The sequence below is a fragment of the Nycticebus coucang genome, chromosome 11, assembly GCF_027406575.1.
Source record: "Nycticebus coucang isolate mNycCou1 chromosome 11, mNycCou1.pri, whole genome shotgun sequence".
NCBI lineage: Eukaryota > Metazoa > Chordata > Mammalia > Primates > Lorisidae > Nycticebus > Nycticebus coucang.
Genome location: NC_069790.1, coordinates 67,279,414 through 67,305,021, shown reverse-complemented (window position 1 = coordinate 67,305,021; position 25,608 = coordinate 67,279,414). Strand labels below are relative to the sequence as shown.

Genomic DNA, 25,608 nt, shown 5'->3' with positions numbered 1-25,608 from the left:
AGCTAGTCAAAGCTCTGTGAGTTAGATGTATTAAATGCATTAAATGCATTTCCAACTTACTATATTTTTAACTTAGGATGGATTTATCAGCATGTAACTCCATCATAACTTGAGGACCATCTGTATTAAGGTCCCTTAGAAAGTTTGAATTGTTTTAGACAGTTTTTGTTTCACTGGCAACTTTTCTATACATAGGATTTCATTTGCTCTTCCACTGAATATTGTCTATCACTTTAAACCAGAATATGGGGAAGGTGTAAAGGGGGAAAAACACTTTCACTTCAAAACGTATTTTTCACTTTGTAGACTGACTACTTTTCACAGTCTAGAAAGGAAAAAGAAGACATAATCATACAAAGTAGAATTCTGTTTAAAAATAAGGTAACTATAGTTTGAAAAGTAATCACTGAAAAGGACAGCTCTACTGGACTTTTCCAAATTTCATTTATGAAAAAAATCATAAGACACTTCAAAGTATGTAAGCATAAGCAAATAAAATTACAAATCCTAATGGATAAATGAGAAAATGAAATAAGACTGCATAATTTTCTTCAGGTCGAGGAGTGACACAGCTTGAAATTCTAGAACTGTCAGCCTGTAGTATTTTTATTATATTTTATAAGACCACCTCCCTACAAACCAACAAACCAACCATGTATAAATGAAGGCAACGAGCTCTGAACGAGACAGAAAATTATGTGCTACTGTCGGTGGTAGCATTCCTGTTTTACTATTATTCTTGTCATCTACACATTTCGAAGTTTCCTTTTTAGCTAATGGAGAATTTTATTTTATACTTTTCTCTTCCCAATTCAGTATATCCTTTTCTTAAATAAGGACTCCTTTATGTCCTTTTCTCATTGGATTTTTTTAAAATTTAAGATTATGAGGCTACCAGTATTGAAGTTATATTGTTTTCATCTCTAAGGCAAAGTTAAAGTTGTAGTAGAGCCCTCACCCGGGGTCGTGCTGAACATTAGCAATTTGTACATTAGGTGAGATTGCGCCAAGTGTTCTCTCTCCTTCTCACGTCCCTCTGTCTCATCCTCCCCTCTACACTTGCTAGACTACACTTATGTTTTCTTTTGTGAGGGTGTGTATTTGTTTATATATTAGTTTCATACTGAGTATATTAGATACTTTTATTCCATACTTTACTAACTAAATACTTTACTAAGAAGCATGTGTTTCAACATCATCTTGTTAAACACAAAAGATGTAAAGTCTCCATCTTTTCTTATGGCTGGATAGTACTCTATAGTATACATATGCCACAGTTTGTTAATTCATTCATGGACTGATGGGCATTCCATTTGATACCACAATCCCATTACTAGAATCTACGCAGAAGAAAAACAAAATTCATTTTACCACAAGGACATGTGTACTAGAATGTCTGCAACTCAATTCACAATTGCCAAGATGTGGAAGCAAACTAATTATCTTTTTAAAAATTGAAAGCTTGAAATTTTTATTATGAGATTACTAGTAAGTCATTTGTAGATATTTAATTTAGAACTTAAACAGAATGAAACTTATACTCAGTCACATCTAGGAATAGTCAAAAAGCTAAACTAGCCTCAAAGTTGGGAGAAGAAAAATTTATCATGGATCTTGTTATGTTGGCATTGACTAAGCAAATATGTTATTGAATGATGAAGCTAGTGTATGATGCCCCATGATCGTATCAATGTACACAGCTATGATTTAATAAAAAAAATAAAATAAACTTAAAAAGAAGAAAAAAATTAGCAAGAAAAAAATACTGTTTACCTACTCTTTAAAATAATTATTTAAATAAAATACTTCATAATTCATTTGACATGTGAACAATTCTCTTCCAGGTTACTTCTGTTAAAATGCAAAGGCAGAAAGGGTGAAATACAATGAAGGTGTTAAGACCTCCTTTTTGAGATGAGATGACCAGATCATATTTCCAACGAACTGATATATATGCACTTCACCTCATATTTATTTTACCTGAAGCCTAAACAATAAATTCTGAAAATAGTTCTATTAGCTGTAATATCTTGGAGTAAATTTCATCAGGTTTTAGTCGAATTTGCTACCCTGCCTTTTTATAAATATGCATCAGTTTCCTTCTATCCACTATCTGATTTAAATCTAATGTGTACGCTTTTAATTGTATTTAGTGATTTAAGACACATCAATATAGACTATTGATGTTGTTATAAACTAATTTTTAAAAACTGACTTGATTCTAAATAAACATTAAAAGACAATGGTGTCATTGACACCATGACATATGTAACTTTGGCCTTCATAAAATTGGAACAGAATTTAATTAGTATACAGGAAATTCACGTGGTGTACCTTGCCTACTTTATTGGTACCTTTGGAGGCAACTGTAATTGGAGAAATATGTGCCTATTATTTGCTGAAAAAGAAAGCAAATCTTCAGTCTTTGTGTGAATGATATATTCGTGAAAAATAGCATCTAGTAAATTAGTATGATGGAAGGCTGAAAATTACTCTAGACAAATAATGAATATATGCACATATATGTACACTATATATGTCAGAAAAATGGCACTACAAGGCCTTTTTGAAGTTCTACTGCTCTACTGAGACTAAAGATATGAAGCATATTCCCCATAAAAGAATTTAAAATCCATAGATGTGATAACAAATTTAACAATTTGAACATACGTCTTAAATAAATACATTTTTTGCCTTGTGTAATACACGTTTTACAAATGTAAATGATGCTTCTATATAGCATTTTAAATATAAACAGTTTTCATAAACAAAACTTTTTCTTGATAGTAATCTGAAAAACCTAGGAGAAAAAGCATTTTCTCATATTAAATAAACACCCCGTCAAGAAGGACCCCCCAAAAATTGGAGTATAAATCAGTAGAACAATTATGGAAAATGCGATAGAAGTTCCTTAAAAAACTGAAACTAAAAATACTATATGATCCAGCAATCCCTCTATCACTATTGAGTATACACATATGCTTGTAGACCGAAGGAAAGGAAATCATGTCAAATAGCTCTTTGTGTTCCCATGTTGATTGCAGCACTATTCACAGTAGCCAAGATATGGAATCAATCTACATGTCCATCCACAAAAACATGGATTAAAAAAATGTGATATAACTGATCATTGACAAAGACCAAAATATATAGTGGGGAAAAGACACTCTAATCAATAAATAGTCCTGGGAAAATTGGACAGCCATGTGTAGAAGAATGAAACTGGATCCCTATCTCTCACCATTTATAAAAAATAAACATTCTTAAATTCAGACTTATTTTCTCTTAAGAGTTCCAATACACTACTCCTAGATCTTTCAGTATACGTCTTAATTCCATTATTCATGAATCCATTCCTTCTAACACCAACATGTATAACTAGTGGAATAGTAATCTTAAGGTTGCCAAATTTTCTTCCCAATTCATACAATGGAATTAAACTTGAGAAACAATTATAGTTAAAAAGGTTAAGATAACTTACACATTATACATTCCTGTGTTCTAATTGTATTTTACTTTAAAATTAAGATAATATAGCACATTAAAAACTGACTCCTACCCCTGAACTTGGTGCTCCAGCCTTTGATCGGATTCTGGAAGACAGTAACCATATATGGACCAGAAATTGTAGAAGGAGCAAGGTAGCCAAAGATTCTTTCAGGATGGCAATCTGCTCACGTTCCACCTATCTGCTCTATGGTTCCTAGGGAATATGGCAAACCCAGTGAATTTCCTAAGCAGGAAGAGTTTTTAAAAATCAATCCACCTTTTGAAATTTGAAGTAGTGATCCCTACCAAATGAATTTAGTTGTCGTTGTTTGTTTTAAAATTTGGGGACTTTTCATCTACACAAATAATCCCATGGTATAGAAGACTATGTAAGTGAAAACAAAAAAGCATGCTTGCTTTTTAAAACAAATTATATGCTAAAAAAGTATATAAGTATATCTAAATTTTCACTAAAACTTATTAACATATGAATGTGTATGTTTTTAAATATCTTACCTCCTTCCAGGCCAGTTTCTTAATTCCTGAGGTACATTTGTTCAGTCCAGCTGGTGATCTTAAGTGCCCAGATACTTTAAGTATCCTATAAAAACGAACAAGTTTGTTCTTAGAATTCAACATAAATCAAACCACTTGCAATCAATTAAATGGTGCTCTACTAAATTAAAAGTTAGTTTAAATTTCTTCAAACAACCTCTAAATCTTGAATGAGAAAATGTAACATATAAAACAAAAAGGTATTATGGAAGGCAGTACTGAATTTGACAAACATTTTACTCTGGCTCCCCCAAGTCACAATTTGTAATCACTAATAGGATTTGAGGTACTTTGAACTATTTCATTATTTAGCTCTGACTCTGCTAAAGAATAACTGATGTATCTGAGAATTATTTGAAACACTAACACGCTCTATTGATTTGCCCATTATACTATGATGTCATTAACATTATTCACTATTGATGATGAAAGGCTCATACTGACAAACCAGCTAAGCAGTAATTTCATGGCACTGTTAGCAAGTAACTGGATTTCATTTTAACAAAAGCCTTTTTCCCCTTTTTCCTGAATAAAGGAAATATACCATGTTTTTAAAGTAAACATAAATTTTAAATAACTATTTAAAATATGGCATTAAAAGCATACTTTGAACAATTTTGTGTTACTTGAATATACACTTTGTAACATTATATACATTTTAGATTTGATTAATAAAAACAATTTAGAATTCAAAATAGAGACAATTCAAATCTGAGCTGAAGACTTAATGTTTTACATATGAAAAACTACATAATTTGCTCCAAAAATAAAAAGTATGCAGTGGAGGCTCATTAGCTAAATATTAACCTTATTAAATATTGGTAATACTATTACGATCAAAAAAATAGAATATTCTAAAGTAGTATTTCTTTCATAGTTTTCTTCTAGTTTTTTTAACTGCATAACTTTGAGAAATGTAGATTATATACTATTAATATATATTTTTAGACAAATAGAATATAATATTCAATATACATTTATTTAATAGGTATTTGTTGGATTCCTTATGGTATCATAAGCTAAGAGAAAGTTTGAGTTTATTTAAGCTAGGAATCTATGGTAGGTGCAAAGGTAAATTAATAATCTATTACTCCAAACATATATACAAACATTTAATACTCAAATGTCAATATCTTCCCATATATCAGTTGGATACATGTATTAGGAAATGGTGAAATCATTTGCATGTAGCCAGTAGGTGAAAAGCAAGAATTCAATTAATTAAATCTTTGGAGACTCACGTCTATGACTGCTGAAATTACCATCAGGACACGACACGACAAGAATGGTGTAAAAGAGAATGACAGTCAGCTAGAGCTAAAACCTTAAAGGAAGATGGAAGGTGACCAGAGATTGTTGGGAAATTGCTCTCAAGAATAGTCACAGAGGGATCTGCTGACATCCTGAGAAGATACAAGGGGTTTGAGGGAGAAGGAAGGAATCTCTTGAGAAGTTGACACCAAGGAACACAGAGAATGTTCCTCCACCTCCGACCTCAGTGATTTAAATGGTGTGGGAGAGAGATAGTCACCTCTTAAAAGCTGGCATGTGAGGCAGAGTCCTCAGGCTTCATTTGTAGAGATAATAAGGAAAATATACAGAAAAGTGGTTGCTGAATCCCAGAGAGCATAGTGTAAAAGTATTAGAGGATAGAATTAAAGAATACGGATTAAAGTCTTTGGGATCAAGAATGACTTGGAAGTTCTGGGTTCCTTTCTAATAAAATGGGACAGTGGACGTGATGAGTTAATCTAAATTTTTCTTGAGACAGACAATATGATGAGGTTATGAGAGTCAGTGGACAGAAGGATGATTATAAGGTCTTGTTAGCAATGTCTGGGTGTCCACTTATCTATTGATAATGATGTGTGAATTCCTTGTGACATCTACTGATGGACCTGGCTAACCGAGGGCTGTCCATTTTCCCTTGCCCCCATCAGTGGTGGCCTACAGAAGAGTATACACTACATGTGGGCTTCTTTCTGACTTACAGAGTGTTATAAAATAACTGGCTAGAAGGTGGCTCAGTATTCATTTCTTTGGGATGGTCAAAAAAGTCTTGTCTGACTTGGTGACATTTTATCTGAGACCTGAAGAAAACATGCAAATATTCTGAGAAAGAATATTCTAAAACCAAAAGAGTAATAAATACAAAGGCCCACAAGGCAAGATCATGCATATACTATTCCAGACACAGCACTAAAGACAGCAAGGACTGAGGCGGAAGTGTAGGGACGGAGGGGGAATGCAAAGCACAATGTGGCTGTGCCTTTAACCAAATTATAACCGATAAGAATAAACTACAAACAGTGGGAAGATCTATGCCACAAACACAGAAACGTAATTTCCTACTTAACAGCAATGTATTAGTCAAATCTAAATAGTATTGAAAAAATATATAAGCTGCATATAATAAAACAGCACAATTACACAATGGAGGTTTTTCTATTTTAGATATCTTCATACCCACATGTTCATAAAAAATATTACTTTAACAAATGGAATATTGTTTAATTCCAGAGTTAAAACTAAGATGAAAACATACTCATCTGGCAATTAAAATATCCATACTGTCTTGTTAGAGAATTTTGATGACACAAAATAATTTTCTACTCATCTTTGGGGAGAGTACACCAGCCAAGCAGGCACCTGCAGATACAAAATCACTGGTCTAACCTGACAGTTTTTTTTCTTTTTTTCAATTCACACTATATAATTTTTTGACAAAAAAATCTGTCAAAAGAGGTTCCATTAGTGTCAGGTAAAGATTCCCAACAAGCATACTTTTAACTTGTTCCACAACGATAGTAACAAGTTAAACTTACATGGGAAACTCCTACTGCAAATAGATTGTAATTCTTTCTCTTATCTATTTCTTTGCTTTGATCCTGGTATTTTCCTGGAAACTCTAAAGGGGTTGTGACTTTGACAAATCTTAGGACTCCTAATTCCTAGAGGGATGTAGTAAGAACAAATAAAACATGCTTTCTGCTGTACTTGTTTTTTTAAGGAATGATTTAGTAGGAGTTATAATCATGGTCATTTTCTTTAAAAATAACATGTTGAATTTACAGGAAAGACTTAAGACTGTCATTAATATTTCTAGAAAAGTTTATTCCAAATTTAACATCTCCCTCTCTGTATCTCTCTTCTTCCCTTCCTCCATTTCTTTTGCTGTCTGTCCTGAGAGGATAGGAAGATGAATTAATCTGGCTAATAGATATGAATAAATTAAAAACCAATCAATGGAGGTTTAATATCATTTAATATGCAGAATTCCAAGTGATCTTGATTAGAATTCGTGGATGTGTATCTACTAACTTGAAGTCATTTGTTGTACTGAATATGTAAAGTGTACTAAAAGTATAAATTTGAGTAATTTCTTAACTTTAAATAGACACTTTCCACATTTTATACATTTAAAAATATTTATTCAATATAGCAGGAAATGTTCTAGATGCAAAATTAAATCAAAGATGCAAGTAAAATACAACCTTCCAGGTGGCCAGGACTTGGTTTTTATTCGTTTCTGTATTGCCAGCCAATAGAACAGTGTCTTTTCAGGGAGTAGCATTCAAAAATATGTCACAACTATGTTTTACATGAATAGCTATACTTTAATTAATGCACATGTTTGAGTAATTTAATGACAGTGCTCTCATTTCTCATGTCACAGTCACTACTACTGACTGAAGCACAGTGGGCTGAAGATAATGACGCCTATATATTCTGTGTGCTTGGGAAACATGGAGGTGAGAATCCAAAGCAGACTACAGGGGGGTGTTCATGGTTCCACGTCTGTGAAGAGAAGATTAAAGACTGATGATTAAGATTTAAAGTACCCATGTCAGGGGTTGATCTATCTATGAGGCACCATTGGACACTGCTCAGGAAAGGCAAACATACTTTTCGAGGACCAAGAAAAATGTTTAAATTGTGAAAATGTTGGTGGTCTCTAAAAAGATATGCAAATCAAAAATCAAAAAATATTTAACTAAACAGTTAAATTTAACTACTCAACTTTATCAGTTGGATAATTGAAACTTTTTACAGTTAAGATTTTCTTCCTTTGTGAGTATCTCTTAATATACCCGATAATGGTTTTAAAAATCATAGAATAATAAAATGACAGCATAAATTTATAAAATCTATCCAATTTTTAAAACAAAATAGCCATATGCTTAATAAGGGACACAGATTTCAATATATTTAACATTTTATGAGATGAGGCCACCAAGCAAAGAAATGAACCTAGAGCATCAGAAACCTAAAATAAGCCTGTATCCTATTCACTGTAATACTGGCTTTGGCTTAGACTGAGACTGAATATTATTTAATCAATACTTTGTATGCCATTTATCTTTTAAGTAAACTATCTCTAAACCCCAATTTACTGATTATCTCTAATTTAGAATAGAAACATGAAGATGATAATTTCATTTTTCAGTGTGATTATAAAGAATACACAATTAAAAATTACATATATGTTCTTTGTTTATGATCTTTTAGAGTAATTGCTATGTTAAATAAACTTCCTAATGTCTTTTTCAGCAGACTTTAAATCAGCCTAAACAAATTTCCTGGGACAGTGTTGGGTCAAAATGCCATGAAGAAATCCCCCTGTGATAATAGTTAATTCCTAAAGGCTTAAAAAAAATTACACCAAAACAATTTTTCATTAGAAGATAAACAGAAATTCCATTAACTATTATAGAACTAATCACCCAGAGTTTAATTGCTCACCTCTACTCATAGGTTAATATAAGCTTTCATACATATGTATCTTAACATTACGTACACATTGTTTAAATGCATGCATACTTTATAAAACATACACTCGACTTATAACACATAAGCCTGCATATGCAATCACACACACCACACCTATAGACAGTCCCTGGAGAATTCTTAGCTGCTTGTATGTGCTTTGTTACTATTATAATTAGAGAGACTTTGAACTTTAATTACTCAAGTGCGTAGTACACTGAACATTCTGGAATCCCTATTTCATTTACAATATATGAGGTTTCTTCTTCTGAATATATAATCCCTTATTTTGAATCTATGACATTGAAATTTTCTATTTTTTCTTAATTCTCATTATAAATCTTGGTACAAAGATTTTTTTGGAACCTTCCTGATGTTTGCAACACCTCTTATTCTAAAGTTATACACAATGGTAGATTTATTATTTTTTCTCTTTAAAACATTGTGTGAAACATCAGTTCTCTTTACCCACGTCAATCACTTAAATCTAATTAACTTATGCATAGGGATTTATATTAGTTTTTGAGACTATCACAGTGATATATTTTAAAATGCTTATTTTTGCTTAGGTTCTATTCCATATCAATCAAAAGAATCCACATTGTAGAGTAAAAAAGTAAAATCATAGGAAGAATAAAATCTTCTATAAGGTCCCTCATTTAAGCTATTTATTTTCTAATTCTGTAAGCACAAAAGTATTGCTTCACAGTTCTTTGGGAATAAATCACATTAATTACTTACTGTCTTCTCCTATGGTCTTAATCATTTTAACAGTTGGCTTTCATTCTTTACGTTATCTCGTAAGAAACTGGTATTTTTTTCCCTGTTAAGTTTTGCACTTAAAATAATAGATAACACTGTGCTTGTCAGGTCAGTTGTTGATAGAAAAGCCTAAGCAAAAAATGCTGTGTTCCAAATGTGTCTTATGAAGAGTGAAGAGAGATAATAAATATATCATCAAACTTTTCTAACCTTCATGTGTGTGCCTCATAGCTTCTCAATTTCATTTTAAACCTGGCCCTTGTCCTAAGACTTTCTGATAGACTGATGTCTATAAGATCACCTCAGATACAGTAGTTGACTCTATCTAGTTTTGCAATCAGATAAAGAAGCAAAATTTCATTAAGGCAGATATTGTGATAATCTATGATTTCATTCCTTGGTAACATTAGGGCAAAAATCACTGACAGACGTCTCTGCAGGAGGTTTAGACTTCCCACCGCAGCCCCACTGGTTTTACACCTCGTCATGTAACTTGCTTTGGGTGGTGGTGCAGAACTGTGAGTAATCTATGCCACGTCTGAGCAGAAGCTTTGAAGAGTGAGTTCATTGCTCTGCCTTGCTTTTTTTTTTTCCTGCCATGAGATTAGTATATCTCACATAGTGGCTTCAGCATTTTAGAATGATGGCGCATAAGCTGTCCCACGATAGACATACAACGTGCGATTTATCAACTTTGTTGTTATAGCCACATAGATGTTCAGGACAGTTGTTACCCTAGTGCACTTAGTCTAGCCTGACTGAACAACACAATACAAAGTGCAGAGAGGCAAAAGGTGTAGAGAAAACAGCGTGTCAAAGGCAATAGTCACTTTTGTTCAGCCAAGCAATGTTTGCTTTAGACAAGATCCATTTTATGCCTTGTCTGCCTCAATAGAGAAGGAATTTCAGAGAACTGGCAGCCAAGATTGGTCAGAAACTCATTTTTTTTCTGGGAAAAGGCTGGTTCTCCCTGGATTTAAAAGGAAGAAAACAAATGAAAACCTAATGAATAAAGCAGTTTGATTTGTTTTGATATCATAAGTAAGCCAACATAGTACTGTAGAGTTATGAGGAATTATGAAACAAATTAACAGAAAAAGAATATTATCAGGAAAATTTGGGGTTTGGTATAAATAATTTTCTACTAACCGTTCTATGTGGAGAGATCGGATTAGCAAGTCAGTCATTCCTAAAAGGCTAATTTTACCAAAATCGAACTCGTAAACACTCTAGAACATTATATCAAGTTGAAATTTAACTATATAAATGTAATCTGTAAATTTCGTCAGCTTACTGGACAGGTATACAAGGCAAATATAAAGGATTAGTCTGGAGAAGACAGGAAATATTCTCCTCCAGATATTTTTAACTTTTGAAAATTTTGGTTGAATTAATGATGCTTAATGATGCTAATTAATTATGGACACAAGGTCTATGGAGGAAAGACTACAAAATGTAAAAATCTATATATTTCTGGGCAGTGCCTGTGGCTCAAGGGAGTAGGGCGCTAGCCTCAAATGCTGGAGGTGGTGGGTTCAAACCCAGCCCTGGCCAAAAACTGCAGAAAAAAAAAAAAAAAAAAAACTATACATTTCCTGTGTCTCCTTAGATAATTGGTGCAATACAATAAATAGGATGTAGATCTCTGCTTCAAAAAATAGCAGCTATGATTTAGTCATAGAAGCACAGGATAAAAATGAATAACAAAAAGTCATCTAAATTTTCTCTGCTAAAACCAGACTTTAGTAGTTTACATTCTTTTTAAATGATTAAGTGAGCAATCTTTGATGACTTAAATCTTGCTTGCATTTCATCCTCTTTTAAGAATACAACAAAAGAACCAGATGAAACTGATAAATACAATTACATATTGTAAATAAGCAAATATAGCAATGTGTCAGAAGTATATGGCTAAGAATTTCTTCACAAAATTTTATATGAAACCTTTTTTAATTACATTCAAATAGCTTACTTTGATATCCATATCTCATATTAAGACACTTGATGCTATATCATATTTAAAAATCAACTCAATAATCTTATTAAATTAAATATATTGGATAGAATTGTAGGGATTATTCCCTTTTATATTTTACTTTTAAGGTATTTTTATAACAAATCTTTTTGTACTACTACTATTTTTTCTTTTTTTTATAATTTGCCCACTCTAATTTCATTTTTCCTTTCCTTTTGATATTTGTAAATAGATTAGGTGCCATGAGCTTGTAGTCCCAGCTACTTGAGAGGCTGAGGTGGGACGATTGCTTCAGCCAACAAGTTCAAAGCCAGCCTGGTAAAAAGGTCAACACAGCCAGACTTCTTATATCAGAGAAAAAAAAAATAGTACTACTAAACTTTTATCATCTTTTTTTATCATCTGCTTTCATTTTAATTTAAGAGAAGTTAACTGAGATAAAATTGCTCAAGTTAAAAATACCATTCTTAATTTACATCAAGTTTTTACTTACATGTATACGTTTTGACTTTTAGTATAATTGTAACCAAATTAAAACCTAAATAAACACAGATTTAAAAAGCTAATTTTGGGGGATAAATTAGTTAACATTTTTCAATAATAACTTAAAATCTTTATAACTGAGAGATTTAACATCACACAAAATGAAAGTATTCAATGTAAAAATCCACTCACTCACCAATATCCAAAAACTCCTTTGTTTTGAATCATACATAATACTCCACATATTGCCATTCTGTGGAGTCAGCCACCAACAAGATAAAAGAAGTGCTATGAGTCTATATATTAAAATCATACTTGGAGAGATTTCAAGATAAGAAGAGAGAGGGATGGGGGATGAGCGGAGAGAGAGAATTACCGTTACCATTTGGGAGCTCCTCTTCTTTGCTAATACTTGTTGATGATTTTTTATAAAGCAGATTTTGCAATCTTCCAGAATCACACTCTTTTACTTCATTTAAAAACTGTATTCCAGCAGCAGATACCCCCCCCCCCCAAAACTGCTAGTGGTTAAATAAAATAAAGAACAAGGAGAGGTGGAGAGGCTCCCACAATCAAGCCGATTAAACTCTGCAGGATCTGCAGTTTGTCAAAATCCTTTTTGCTGCCTCACATTTTCTAAAAATGGAAAAGGTGAGGCTTTCACAAGTAGCAGGCTCCAAATAAAACCAGTATGCCCAGCACAAAACTCGTGATACCAGCAAAAACTTTTCCCCCCCATGTTAGGAAACTGTACTGTTAGCCGGTACCCATTATCCTATGAGAACACTTCTCCATATTAATGTCAGATTCAGCTTATAGATCCTAAAAACCCTTTCCATCCCTCAGGCTACATTTGTCCCAAAGAAATATAGTCACATGTAGCCTTGAGGGACTTTCATACAAAATTGGTGAAAGTAATATATACATTCTTTCCTTGGAAAGGAAAAATACAAAACAAAACTGGGTCACTGATGGTGACTGTTAGTGCAGTAAAGCCAGGAATGCCCTTTACTTTTTCCCCCTCATTTACACCCTCTGATTTTCTAGAGATAGGGATACTGTGTGTAGAATATTAACTACCCCCAGTAACCGCATGTTCTATCATGACTGATCTATTTCTGCCCCTCCCCCTATCTAGGTGTTGAAGGCAATCAGCTGATATTAAGCTGCTATCATAAGATAGTTTTACTCTTTTATAGGTTTAACTTATATTTTAACAAAATTTTTCTTTATCTAATATCAGCATTTTTTTCAGCTGAAAAACACTAAAAAGTATATAAAATCTTCATTTTATAGGCATTATACTTCATTTTTCCTGGCATCTGCTCTTCTTATTCTAAAATTTGCAGTACATTTCACATTCACTATACCTGACTACTCCTTGTCTCAACGTATTTCATCAGTTATTATGGTTGCTGAGTTGCCAATAAATTATTTAACTGAAATAACTGTTCTCTGGTGGATAGCATTTCCTGCAACTACTACAGGAAATCTGGAAGCTGCAAAATTCTAATACACATAACTGGTTTTTAAAATAAGATTAGAAATCAATATGATTTAATAAGAAACATTTTTTAAAATGCAATTGGTTTAGAGATATTTGCTGCATATATATATATATACACAATAAAAGATAAATAGCATAAATGGCAAAATAAGCAAAACAAATAAGTTGCTTATCAAATCCTTTTTAGGTCATATCTGGGCCTCCAGTTTTTCCAGCTACTAAAATAAATAAACAATAACTAATCTAGAGATTTAGCATAAAATTGTTTTTGAAACACTTAAAACAAAGATACTATTTAAAAATAAAATATGTATTTTTCGCAATTACCCTCATTATATTTTTAGCTATTGAATATTTACACCAAATTGATAATCTCCAACTAATTGTTAATCATAAGTTATGATCACAAATTTGAAAGTTTTAAATTAAAAATTATTAAAAGGTATATCTTTCTATGTGAATAAATGAGTTATTTTTTTTATCCGATAAGATATGTAAAATAGAGCAAATGAGTTGGTTGGTATAAAATGACTTTCCAGTACCATTACATTGCTCAATAATATGTTTGTGTTGCTACCATTATCTTGTGACCTTTGTAATAAATATAGTCCTATCAGACCCAGATAACATTTAATCCAACCATTTGGAAATCATCACTATACATTTAGTTATGGCCCTTAGAATGCATTCCCTAAATATATTTACGTAAATTACTATCACAAATGTTATTTACAAATGTTGTTACAAACAAGGCTAAACAATACATTAACCTTAATTTCAAGAGATTTTTAATCTCCTACTAAACCACATAAACTTTGATTACTATGGTAATTTATCATGCATGAGTCACCAAGGCCGAGAGGTAAGGATAACAGTAGCTTCTGTTACTGAGTATTTGTTATACTTCAAAGATTATTTACATTATTATCACATCCCCTGGCTATTTTACTTCTTACAACATTTCTGTGAATTAGTATATTTCAATTCACTTTACTGATAGGAAAATGGTGATAGAGAAAGCTCAGGAAATATGGATAATCGACAATAGAACTGATATTACAAAATTATTCAACCCATTGCAAAGATTCATTTCTTCATCATACGGCTCAGAAGCCTTAGTGCCAATGTTGTGATCATTCCAAGTAAGAAAGGAAGCTAGAGACGTAGATAGACTCTAACACTCTGCTTATTACTACTAGGCCCTGAATGAGGGCTTGGCAATTTTTTTTTTTTTTTGTAAAAAATATAAATGAAAGTGTTGAGTAAGTTGGGAGCAACAAACAGGAAGTGAGCAGCAAGTATGAAGAAGATGGTATCAAGGATTTACTTCACAGGTGTAAGTTGCCTTAACTTCATAAACAGGGGTTCCTAGGAATCCCGAGGCTTATTAACCAAGAGGTTCACAGACTACCTAGAACCCAGTATTAATTTCAGGGGCACATTGAGCTTTCAGTGGGAAAGGATCTTTAGTTTGCTTTGTTTGTTCACTAACTAACTGAAATTGAGCATTTTCTGGGCGGCGCCTGTGGCTCAGTCGGTAAGGCACCAGCCCCATATGCCGAGGGTGGCGGGTTCAAACCCGGCCCCGGCCAAACTGCAACCAAAAAATAGCTGGGCGTTGTGGCGGGCGCCTGTAGTCCCAGCTACTTGGGAGGCTGAGGCAAGAGAATTGCTTAAGCCCAGGAGTTGGAGGTTGCAGTGAGCTGTGTGAGGCCACGGCACTCTACTGAGGGCCATAAAGTGAGACTCTGTCTCTACAAAAAAAAAAAAAAAAGACTCTGTCTCCAAAATTGAGCATTTTCTTCACTTGTGATGGCAGCTAAGAAAACAGTGAGATTAGCAGTTTCTGTGATTTTCGTACCAAATAAATCACAGGTATTTTCATATCACGTGATAATTCTTCTGTAAATTTTAAAATGTTATTCTCATCACTTTTTAAAAGTTGTGCTATAGTTACATCTTTCACTATGTTCTCTTATTTAATGCTTTAATTAAAAAAACACATACTATATCACAAATGTATATTTTTAAATATTTTAATAATTTCACCAATATAATTGATTTTCCTTTTAAAATGATATCTTTTATTTTATGCTTTTAAAATTACCATTTTAGGAAATGGTTTACAGAATTCCCCAGACTACCAAAGACATAAAATAGTTAAGATGCTCTGCTGTTGAACCTGTATCAATAGCTCAGGTCTCAAGGGCTTCAGTTGAACCACCTTTTTGTCACCGTATCTGCCATCCTCACACATCTATCTTTTTCTTATTTTCTGAGATCACACTATTATTGTAATTATAAAATCACCAATTCCCTGGACAAGATATCAAGACCACTTTTTAATAAGTGTTATCTTTAGGATTAACAATACCTTATAGAATATAGAAATTTGAGTCCCCTTCCTCCCATAATAATCTTTTGTCTCTGGGTATTTTGATATTGTTTTTGTCTATAGTAACTTAATTTCCTATATACAGTTTTTATTTCCCTATCAAGATATAGTAAAAATGATATACTTCTTTCAGTACATTAAAATATTAACTTTCAGTAGAAATTTCTCCAATGAAGAATTTTTAAAAGTGTTATTAAACAAATCTGAGAAGTTGTCTGTGACTAGCAAAATTATACATTTCATTTCCTATTGCTAACACCAAACAATCACATTATTGAATGCATGTAGTTAGATATGTAGAATTATAAAATGTAAGAATGAAATATAATTCCATCTGTAAAAATTGTTCATATATATATATTTTTTTTTGTAGAGACACAGTCTCACTTTATTGCCCTTGGTAGAGTGCCGTGGCATCACACAGCTCACAGCAACCTCCAGCTCCTGGGCTTAAGCGATTCTCTTGCCTCAGCCTCCCGAGTAGCTGGGACTACAGGTGCCCGCCACAGCACCTGGCTATTTTTTTGTTGCAGTTTGGCCGGGGCTGGGTTTGAACCCGCCACCCTCAGCATATGGGGCCGGCGCCCTACTCACTGAGCCACACAGGCGCCGCCCAATTTTTTTTTTTTTTTTTTTGGCCGGGGCTAGGTTTGAACCCACCACCTCTGGCATATGGGACTGACGCCCTACTCCTTGAGCCACAGGTGCCGCCCTTGTTCATATATCTTTAATAGGTCATTTTCTACACAGAAGGGAAATCTAGGACAAACTTTAGGTATTTTTTTTGAATGTGGGTTATATTTCACAGTAAATACGTAAAGTATGTGTGATTGTTTAGTTGCAAGTGTCATTATGCAAAATGGAATGTTATGATATAGTGAGAAAATAGGAAACTTGAAATCAGAAAAACTGTCTTCAATTTGTTTGCTGTGTTACCCTAGTGCAGGTTACTTAATCTCTCTGTGCTTCCATTCTTTCTTCAACAAAGGAATATCAGTATACTTACCAGGCAGTATAATTGTGAAGAGTTGATGCTAAGATTTATGAAAACATCTGCCTCAGTGGTGGGCTCAATGCACAGTGGCTATTATGCTGGTGAATTACCTAACATAAGTCCAGTATGTATTTAGCTGAATCTTCCTCTTCATTGTTGACCTTAGGATAGTGCTTCTCAACCTGTGGGTCGTGACTCACAGGAACTGTATTAAAGGGCCACGGCATTAGGAAGGTTGAGAACCACTGCCTTAGGAGAAATTATAATAAGAAGTGTGATTAAAATCACATTTATTTCAGTTTACTTAAATCTAAGTGATTTGGACATAATCTACAGAGAATAATAGACAGATCTCTTATCATAATCTTTATTTCTCCATTATGGTTATTCCACTCTATCATTACATATTTAACACAACTATTTTTGCATGAATAAACAGGCTCTTTATTGTATATTTAATTATGAATGATCTTAACTGTATTCACATGGTTTCTGAAACAAGAGGGGGTATAATTACCATTAAAATGAAAATGTTAGGATACTCCTTTATGAAAGTGCTCCAGAAACTAAGTAAAGTACCATTTCTCTCCACAGAAAAAAATCAACAATTATGATAAAACAGTCAAAGATACATGATTGGAGATCAGACTGCTTGGGTTGAAATCTTTGCTCTGCAACTAGTCGTATGACCTTACTTAAAACATATATAAAATGATTATAGTAAGACTCTAGACCTCATGGCATTGATGCAAGTAAATGAATAAACATTTATAAAACAGTTGCCTGTCAAAAGTAGCTCATGATAAAATACAATTATCTTCTCACTGTTATCATTATCATCATTCGTAGTTTAATGGTATTATGAAAGGTACAAAAAATTCTTTGAGGATTTTTTAAAAAGTGAAATCGTATCAGTCATGTTTAAACTCAGTATAGACTTCCTACAGGAGTTTGCATTTGAGAAAAAGAGGATGCATTCCCAAGACTAAGGGAGAGGAGTATAGCACATGTGAACATAGTCAAGAGTCACACTGCCAAGATCGGAAACTTGCCTTTACTATTCCAGTTCACTGGGCAACCTTTCTCAAATGACTACAATACACACCTCCATTTCCTATCCCTTGAGTGGGAAAAAAAAAAAAAAAAAACCTAATAATAGACACTTGCCTAGCCATAGTAAATATTAATGGACTCTTTTTATAATCAAACACAAAATATTATTAAAGACATCACAAATGCTGAATAAGTATAAACAAAAGGCTAAGGCTCTTCCTTTAATGATCTCTGAAGATTAGCTACCAACAGGCATTTAACTAATTGTGTCTTTTGTCCTATACTCTAATATTTATGTCAATCAAAAGGATCAATACTCAAAAGTACTTGATTTCCTCTTCTAAAGGTACAGTTCACTTCACTAGGGTTGCTGAAGGTTGCTAATATTCTTTTTAGCAAAGCTCTTAATCTATGTGAACTTTGGCGTTAATCACTGCATAATGAAGCATGCCACATATGACAGACAGACCACCTTCAGCTAAAGCAGAACACACTAGTCCTTTTTTAAAAAAGAAAACATTTCTTTGATGAGAAGACATGACATTTCCTGAGTGGAAATTCACAAGGGAGTATTTGCTGCAAGCAGTGAGTAAAAATGAGTAAATTTTGGAAACAAAGTAGGGAGAACCCTGAAGAAATAGAACAAATGAAAAACTTCCACGCTTCCATGTTAAACATGACCCTTTCTTACAATGAACTATAGTTCTTTAGAAAATGGAAAGCTTATTTTCTGATTATATTCTGTCATAAATCATATGGACAGATGTGTGCCTTAGTCACGCATCATGGTTGATTACCATCATTCAAGGTTCGTGCAATGCAGGCTAAGGATTTTGCTTTCTAATCTAAAATTTATTTTTTTGATATAATAGCAGGCAAAAGCAATACCCCCTGAATTTTTCATTATCATAAACATCTATTTACTTCAAATATTTTTATTTATCATGTGACTTTAAAATCATGTGTAAGTCTATTCATTCTCTTGCAGAGAGTAGTAATTTTAGTTTGTAAGTGTAATTTAAAATATTTACAAGCTTATAAATCTGTGTTATCTTTCCTAGATTTTCAAATGAATGACAAATCATCACAATATCAAACTTTGTAAATGAATAAAATTATCTGAAGAACTGGTGTTTACCGGTATGATAGTTGGACCAAATTACATTGCTGGCACTAATGGTCGAGAATTTTTTTTTTAATTACAGAGTGTATGAAGATCTTTCAAATATTGTTGAGCCACAGCAGCCTGACTCGTATGGGAGAAATAAATCTATAGGGTGGATTCTTAAAAAATCAAACTATACAGGAAAGCTGTAATCTATTGGGGTTTCCAATCAAACGTCGTTCATTAGTGCAAGTCAGAGCTGGGACATACAGAAGATTAACATGAGATTACTCCATATTTCTATTAGATAGAATTCAGATTTGACATTGGTCATGGATATACAGTTAATGCTGAATTGGCTTTGGAATTCAAACTCTTGAAGTTGTCTGCCAGCTCCAATGAATGAACAAAAACAAGATTGTTACAGGGCAAAAAGGAAAGAACATATGGTTGAAACAAAGCAAATGCTGTTCTTGGATGATAAGTGGTAAAATGATGATTATATATACATTGTCAATAATACTTTACCAACTTAGCATTATGAATAACAATATTTAATTTTTGTACCTTTAAGTAAAAAATTCAAAATGGTTTCTGAATTTATTTTTTCAGAGGGTAAAATGTATTAGGAAGAGTGTGGTCACAAAAAATCACCCTCTATTCTTAGGAAAGAGTACATGTTGAAATATACTTAGTAAACAGACTACTATAGGTAGGTGAAAATGGTAAGGAAGATTGACCTGACTAAATTATAATTATTAATCATTCAAGGTTCAGCAGATTTTAGTCATTCACAAGATGAATTATGCATGTATGGTGCAGTAAAAAGCACAAAATTTGGTAGATGCAACCAACTCCTTCCCTAAAAGAGTGCACATTCAAGAGGAAAGAATAAAAGACCCTCCTTACCTAATATAGACTAGAGTATGAAAACAAGAGGTATCTCTAACATAGTAAATACTATACATCCAATAATAATGTTTCTAATAATTTTAATATATCACAGATCTGTAACAAAGGAGAACGTATATATTTTTAAACAAATATTTAGTTTGTGTCAAGTATGGAACAGGTGGAATTCTAATTTTGGAGTTAAGACAACGGACAGGTGAAGTTCCTGCTTTTATAAAACTTAACATTTCTAGGGAGAGGTAATAGACAATCAAATTATTATTTAAAGAATAATACCAATGGAGCAAAGGAGAGAAAGAGACTGATGGGAAGTTCTTTTTAGATTGGAAGGTCAAGGAGAGCTTTAATAAGGTCACGGTTACACAGAGATCTGAATAAAAGGGGAAAGCCAGCCACAGGATACGTGAAGCTGAGACAGAGAGCCTTAAAGTACACAGATGAAGGTATTCCAGGAGGAGCCAAGAGGTCTGTGCAGCTGCAGTAGCCTGAACTAGAGGCAAGGTGGTACATGAAATCTACCTAGAAAGTATGAGACAATCTAACCACTGATGGTCTTGTAGACTTATAGACTTTGAACAAATAGGCAGGCCATGGAGACTCTTGTAAGCTATTCAGCTATTCAATGGTTGAAGAGAGGAGTGATAGGATTTGGCCCAATTATTTTACTTTATTCTTATATTTGCATTTTGAAAAAAAATTGAGAAATGAAGACTGAATATATTCAAGGTATATAGTATGATGATTTAATATACATATGTCATATATATATATGTTGTGTAATGATTACCACATTAATTAGTTCATCTATCATCCCTCATGCAGTAATTTAGATCCCGGAACTTGTTCATCTAAGAAGAGAACATTTGTGCCTTTAGAACAGTATCTCCTCGTTTCTCTGACACTTTAGTAACTACTCCTGTCTGCTTCATGAGTCTACCATTTTAGATTCCATATGGAAGTGAGATCATATAGCATTTGTTTGCTCTGTTTGCCTTCTTTCAATTAGCATAATATGGACCTGGATTGTCCTTTTTTTTTAAGGCTGACAAATACTTCCTACAAAGTGGTCTTCGTTAAGAGGACTGTGTCAATGTAATAATGCATGGGCTGGTGGAGCTGCCTACACAAGTGTGGAGATTATTTAGGCAGCTTTGAAAATGGTTTAGACACGCAGGGGTCCTCAAACTTTTTAAACAGGGGGCTAGTTTACTGTCCCTCAGACTGTTGGAGGGCTGGACTATAGTTTAAAAAAACAAACTATGAACAAATTCCTATGCACACTACACATACCTTATTTTGAAGTAAAAAAACAAAACGGGAACAAATACAATCATACTGCCTCATGTGGCCCATGGGCCGCAGAGGTCATGGTTAAATAAAGATTTCTGGACACACTCTACATTTGCCAATTCTATAAAGAAAAAGAAAATACTTCAAGAAAAAAATTGTTATTTATGATTCATAAAACAAACCTTGGTTTATAATATTTTTCTTGGTGAATTATTCAGATTTGGGGTTATAAGTAAAACTTTTGTACAAACCATATTTTTATTCTGTAGTTAGTGAAAAGATAAAGAGTGACCAATTTTTGTTATGTAAAATATCCTTCAGGGGAAAAATGGAATTTATGAATTATATGTATCATCGAATATCTTATGTATATTTATTTTTATTCCATTTTGTGAAAATTTATGTAACATGAACATGCTATCCTTGTGCCGAAAATACCTTCAGAAACAGGTATAGACAGAATTTTATAGGCCCATTTTTTAAATGATAGGTTGTCTGAAATGTGTAAAATCTGATATGAGCTGATCGCTACCCTTAAAGATTTACAGTATTTTCAGAGAGGTCTCTTAACATATAAGAGAATTTAAAAAGAGCTTTCAAAATGAAAACATAAAATAACTTCATTCTAGGTCTTGAGGTATGTTCAGTGGCACTTGGGAAGCAAGTAGTCAGTTTTAATCCGAACAATCAGAACTTCACGTAAAATGTAGTAGTCGTGATAACAAAGCGAGAAAGTCTGCTAGGAAGGAAAGGAAAAAGATGGGGGAGACAGAGAGAGAGAGAGAGAAAAAAACAAACAAACAAAAAAAACGGGCAAAGGTACTGGGAAATACTGAACTCTTGATGCCCAGATAGTAACAAAGAATGTGTATAAATCCTAACAGATGACACTTGGGAGCATAGGAAAATATTGATTTTTAGGAAATATGTTAGAATAGTTCTATATGACATTTTTTTAAATCTATAAAATTAGTATTTATACATTGTAACTGTCAGTTTACAGAGACAAGTTTTTTTTTTTTTCAAATTAGATTATTTTGAAGTACCTCCAGTTTTTAAATTTCATCACTATGAGTTAAGGCAAAGAATGTGGCATTAATCACAGATTTCAAGCACAGAAGCTGCAAATGGAGGAAACTACAATATGGAAAAGCAGCTATGGAACCTGGTCTTTCTGATAAATGGACAACCCTTAAGAGTGCTTTCCTTTTTTGCTAGATCTTTTAGCAAAAGAAAGTTTGAGCTGGGATTAATGCTAACAACATAATATTTGCATATGCTTACCACAAAATAAAACACAAAGATAATTCATAGCATTTTCTAATTTATTAGGATGGTTAGTAGATTATAGTTTTGAGTTTATTGATTAAATCTTTATTTTTTGGTGGTTCCATTAAACTTTCAACAGTGTATTTTTATTAGCTTGCATATAATTCCTATTGGAAGACAGCTATGCTCAACCACTATACCACCAACGCCTATATACCCTTCATACGAGCAAATGTATTTATAAATTATAAAGACATTAAAAGGACAGTATAATCTTTAGGAATATTATTCTGGAAACCAGAACTGAGTCAAGTGAATAAGAACTGGAAATAATAGAGGCCAACTGTTTTTTATGGCAGCCTAAGTGTAAAAGAATATTTTAGTGTCTTTTTGTTTTACATTTTAAAAAACTCATTTTCTTCATCACAGACAATTTGGTGACCATATATCATATAAACATCAGTGACCCCTTTACTACCATGCACTAAGTAGGTTCTGGAATAAAGTAAATATTCAGTTATTGACAAAAAGAGAGATAAAAAAGAAAGGGCAGAAGAAAGAGGGAAAGAGATAAGAAATAGATGGAAATTATCAGAATAAGAGTTTTCTCTATGAGAAAAGTTTCAGTCTTTGAAAACGCAACATCACTTGCAGTATGTAAGATATTTAAAGGTTTCTCTTCAGATAAAATAGACTCATTCACATTGAATCAATTGAAGAGAGCTTATCTATTTTAATAATCTATGGCAAATTTATATAGACTAAAAATATTCTTTGTTGTACTGTCTTTTCTACATTGTGACCCATTCACTTCTTTTCTTTGTCCATCCAACAATATTTTCTGAGGATTTGGGCATTCAACAAGACTCTTGAAACACAGGCACGAATAAAACGCAGTCACAGCAAAAAAAAAAAAAAAAAAAAAAAAAAGGCCAAGGATTCAATATCTCATGGGATGGAAAGGCCTGTACATATTAAAGGAAAATAATGCAAAAAAATGTAAGTGAATCAAAAATACAGAAGTATTATAGAGTATACATTTAATAATTCTAATTCAATTTCACAAGTAATTTCCTGGATGGAAGAGGTAATTTTCAATCTGGGATTTTTAAGAAAAAAACAATCAGATTCCATCAGGCAAATAAGGATGTAGCAAAGGAGGCTTAGAGAAATCAGTAAGAACATGTGAGGCAGAGGCAGGTTACATGGAAAGGTCTGAATGCAGCAAAGCATCGAGTGATCAAGAAATTACATGCAGTTTTGTGTTTCCATGTATAAAATGTAATGTAACAAGCAAAGGAAAGATGAGTTTTGCAAGGTTGTCCTAGCAAAAGACATAAGGAAGACGTAATCAGAGAAGAAACATGAGTATAGTAGCATTTCAGGAAGAAAATTCTACCAGAAGAATTTTCAGCAGACAGACTGAAAACAAATCACATGACTGCTATAATAATCCCAGTGAACAACGAAATGCTAGTGACGATAATTTGCTCAGGTAAACATCACAAACCATTTGAAGATATCAGTGGCAGAGTTTGTGAGGTGGTAGGTGGGAGGAGATATTCAGTGTTGTCACGGAAAGGGTATTACCTACCTTATTTTCCCCTTCTCTCTCCAGACATCTGCCAGTGACTTTCAATTACTTCTCTTCATCCCCATGAGGCCTGGGGTGTGGTAGCAGGAGGTTATTTCCTCCCCTTTGGCAGTTTAATGACGAGGTATTTTAGAATTTTATGAGCAGTGTTTTCTTTTATCCAACTCCTACCTGAAGCTCATGCTAACATCTACGATGGTCTTGTTTTATATTCTGAGATAAGAGTGATTTGAATTTCATTAAATCAAACAGGGAGGAAAGGTCTGGGAATGGATTCTGTCCTCTATCTCTTTTATACGCATGTATGAGGCTGATTATTTAAGGCAGCTAAGAATGAAACCAAGGATTCCATGCTATAAAAAGAATGGAGAGAATCAGATACTGTTAGATTTTATAGATCAAAGTCAGTTATCTCAGGTTTTATATTTGAACCATGACCTATGTACAAATCTACAAAATGAACTATCATGTAGTCAATGCCCGTGACGGATACGGTTTTCTCTTCTGAACTACTGATTGCTTCTCTGAGTAATCTCAAATCCATTTTGCAGTCCTTCAATCTGGATCTCAAAAAGGCATCAAGAACTTTAGGGTATCAAAAAAAAAGATGACCATCTAAGATGATTAAGAAATTTATTGGGGGTATTTGGAAGAATTTTTTGGCTTCCTCCCGAAGTCCTTTTAGCTTGACATCCAGGCTTAATACTTCATCACAAGAGCCTACTACCTTAGACAGAGTCTGTTCAGTTTCTGCTTTTCATCTCAACCCATTATTTTATAATAAAGTTTGAAAATAAAAGATTCAGGTGACTCTAGTTACATTAATTCTTTAAAACTCTGAAATTTTAACTTTTCATTGCTGCTTGTCTACAGTGTATTGAAATTGTTCTTTATTACTAGCAGTTTGTGGGTTTTACATGCTTCTCACTAATCATTGCTCATTATACCAAGAGAATCAGATTTCCAACTATAGTTTGATGTCATTGTGTACATACAGGACGCCCACAGGTGTCTGGAAGGCCATAAAGGAAAAGAAGGAAACCAGCCAAGATTAAAGTTTCACAGATCCAGATGTTGCTGCTGCTGCTGTTTAAAAACACACACATACACATTTTAGGGCTTGGCATCTCACCATTACAGCTGGCAAGTAATGAGAGAGAATGAAGTCTGTGTGCGTGCGTGCGTGCATGCCTGAGCCTTTAGTGGCAGAGAAAGGAGAAACGAAAGGAAGGAAAGTCCAGTCTGCTGAAGTAAAACAGGAATGTGGATGAGAGGCTGTTCAACCCCACTGGAAATGAGGTATTTCCCTCTCACTAATGAAATGTTCTGGCACACTGGGAAAATATAATTTGCATGAATGAACATATCAAACCAAAAAAAATAAATACCAGTTTTGACTCCTAAGTGGTTCCTTTATAGCATACTCACAAGAGTATCATAGCCAAGATCCAGCTGTCT

General features: G+C 33.3%; 1 protein-coding gene across 1 annotated transcript in view; it reads right to left on the bottom strand.

Moving 5' to 3' along the window:
- Nucleotides 1–25,608, bottom strand: part of SEMA3A (semaphorin 3A) — a 514,403-nt gene that overhangs the window by 333,769 nt on the left and 155,026 nt on the right. Inside the window, exon 2 of the mRNA XM_053553821.1 lies at nucleotides 4,006–4,090. The gene's annotated coding sequence lies outside the window, so the exon portion shown is untranslated. The remainder of the gene's footprint in view (nucleotides 1–4,005; nucleotides 4,091–25,608) is intronic.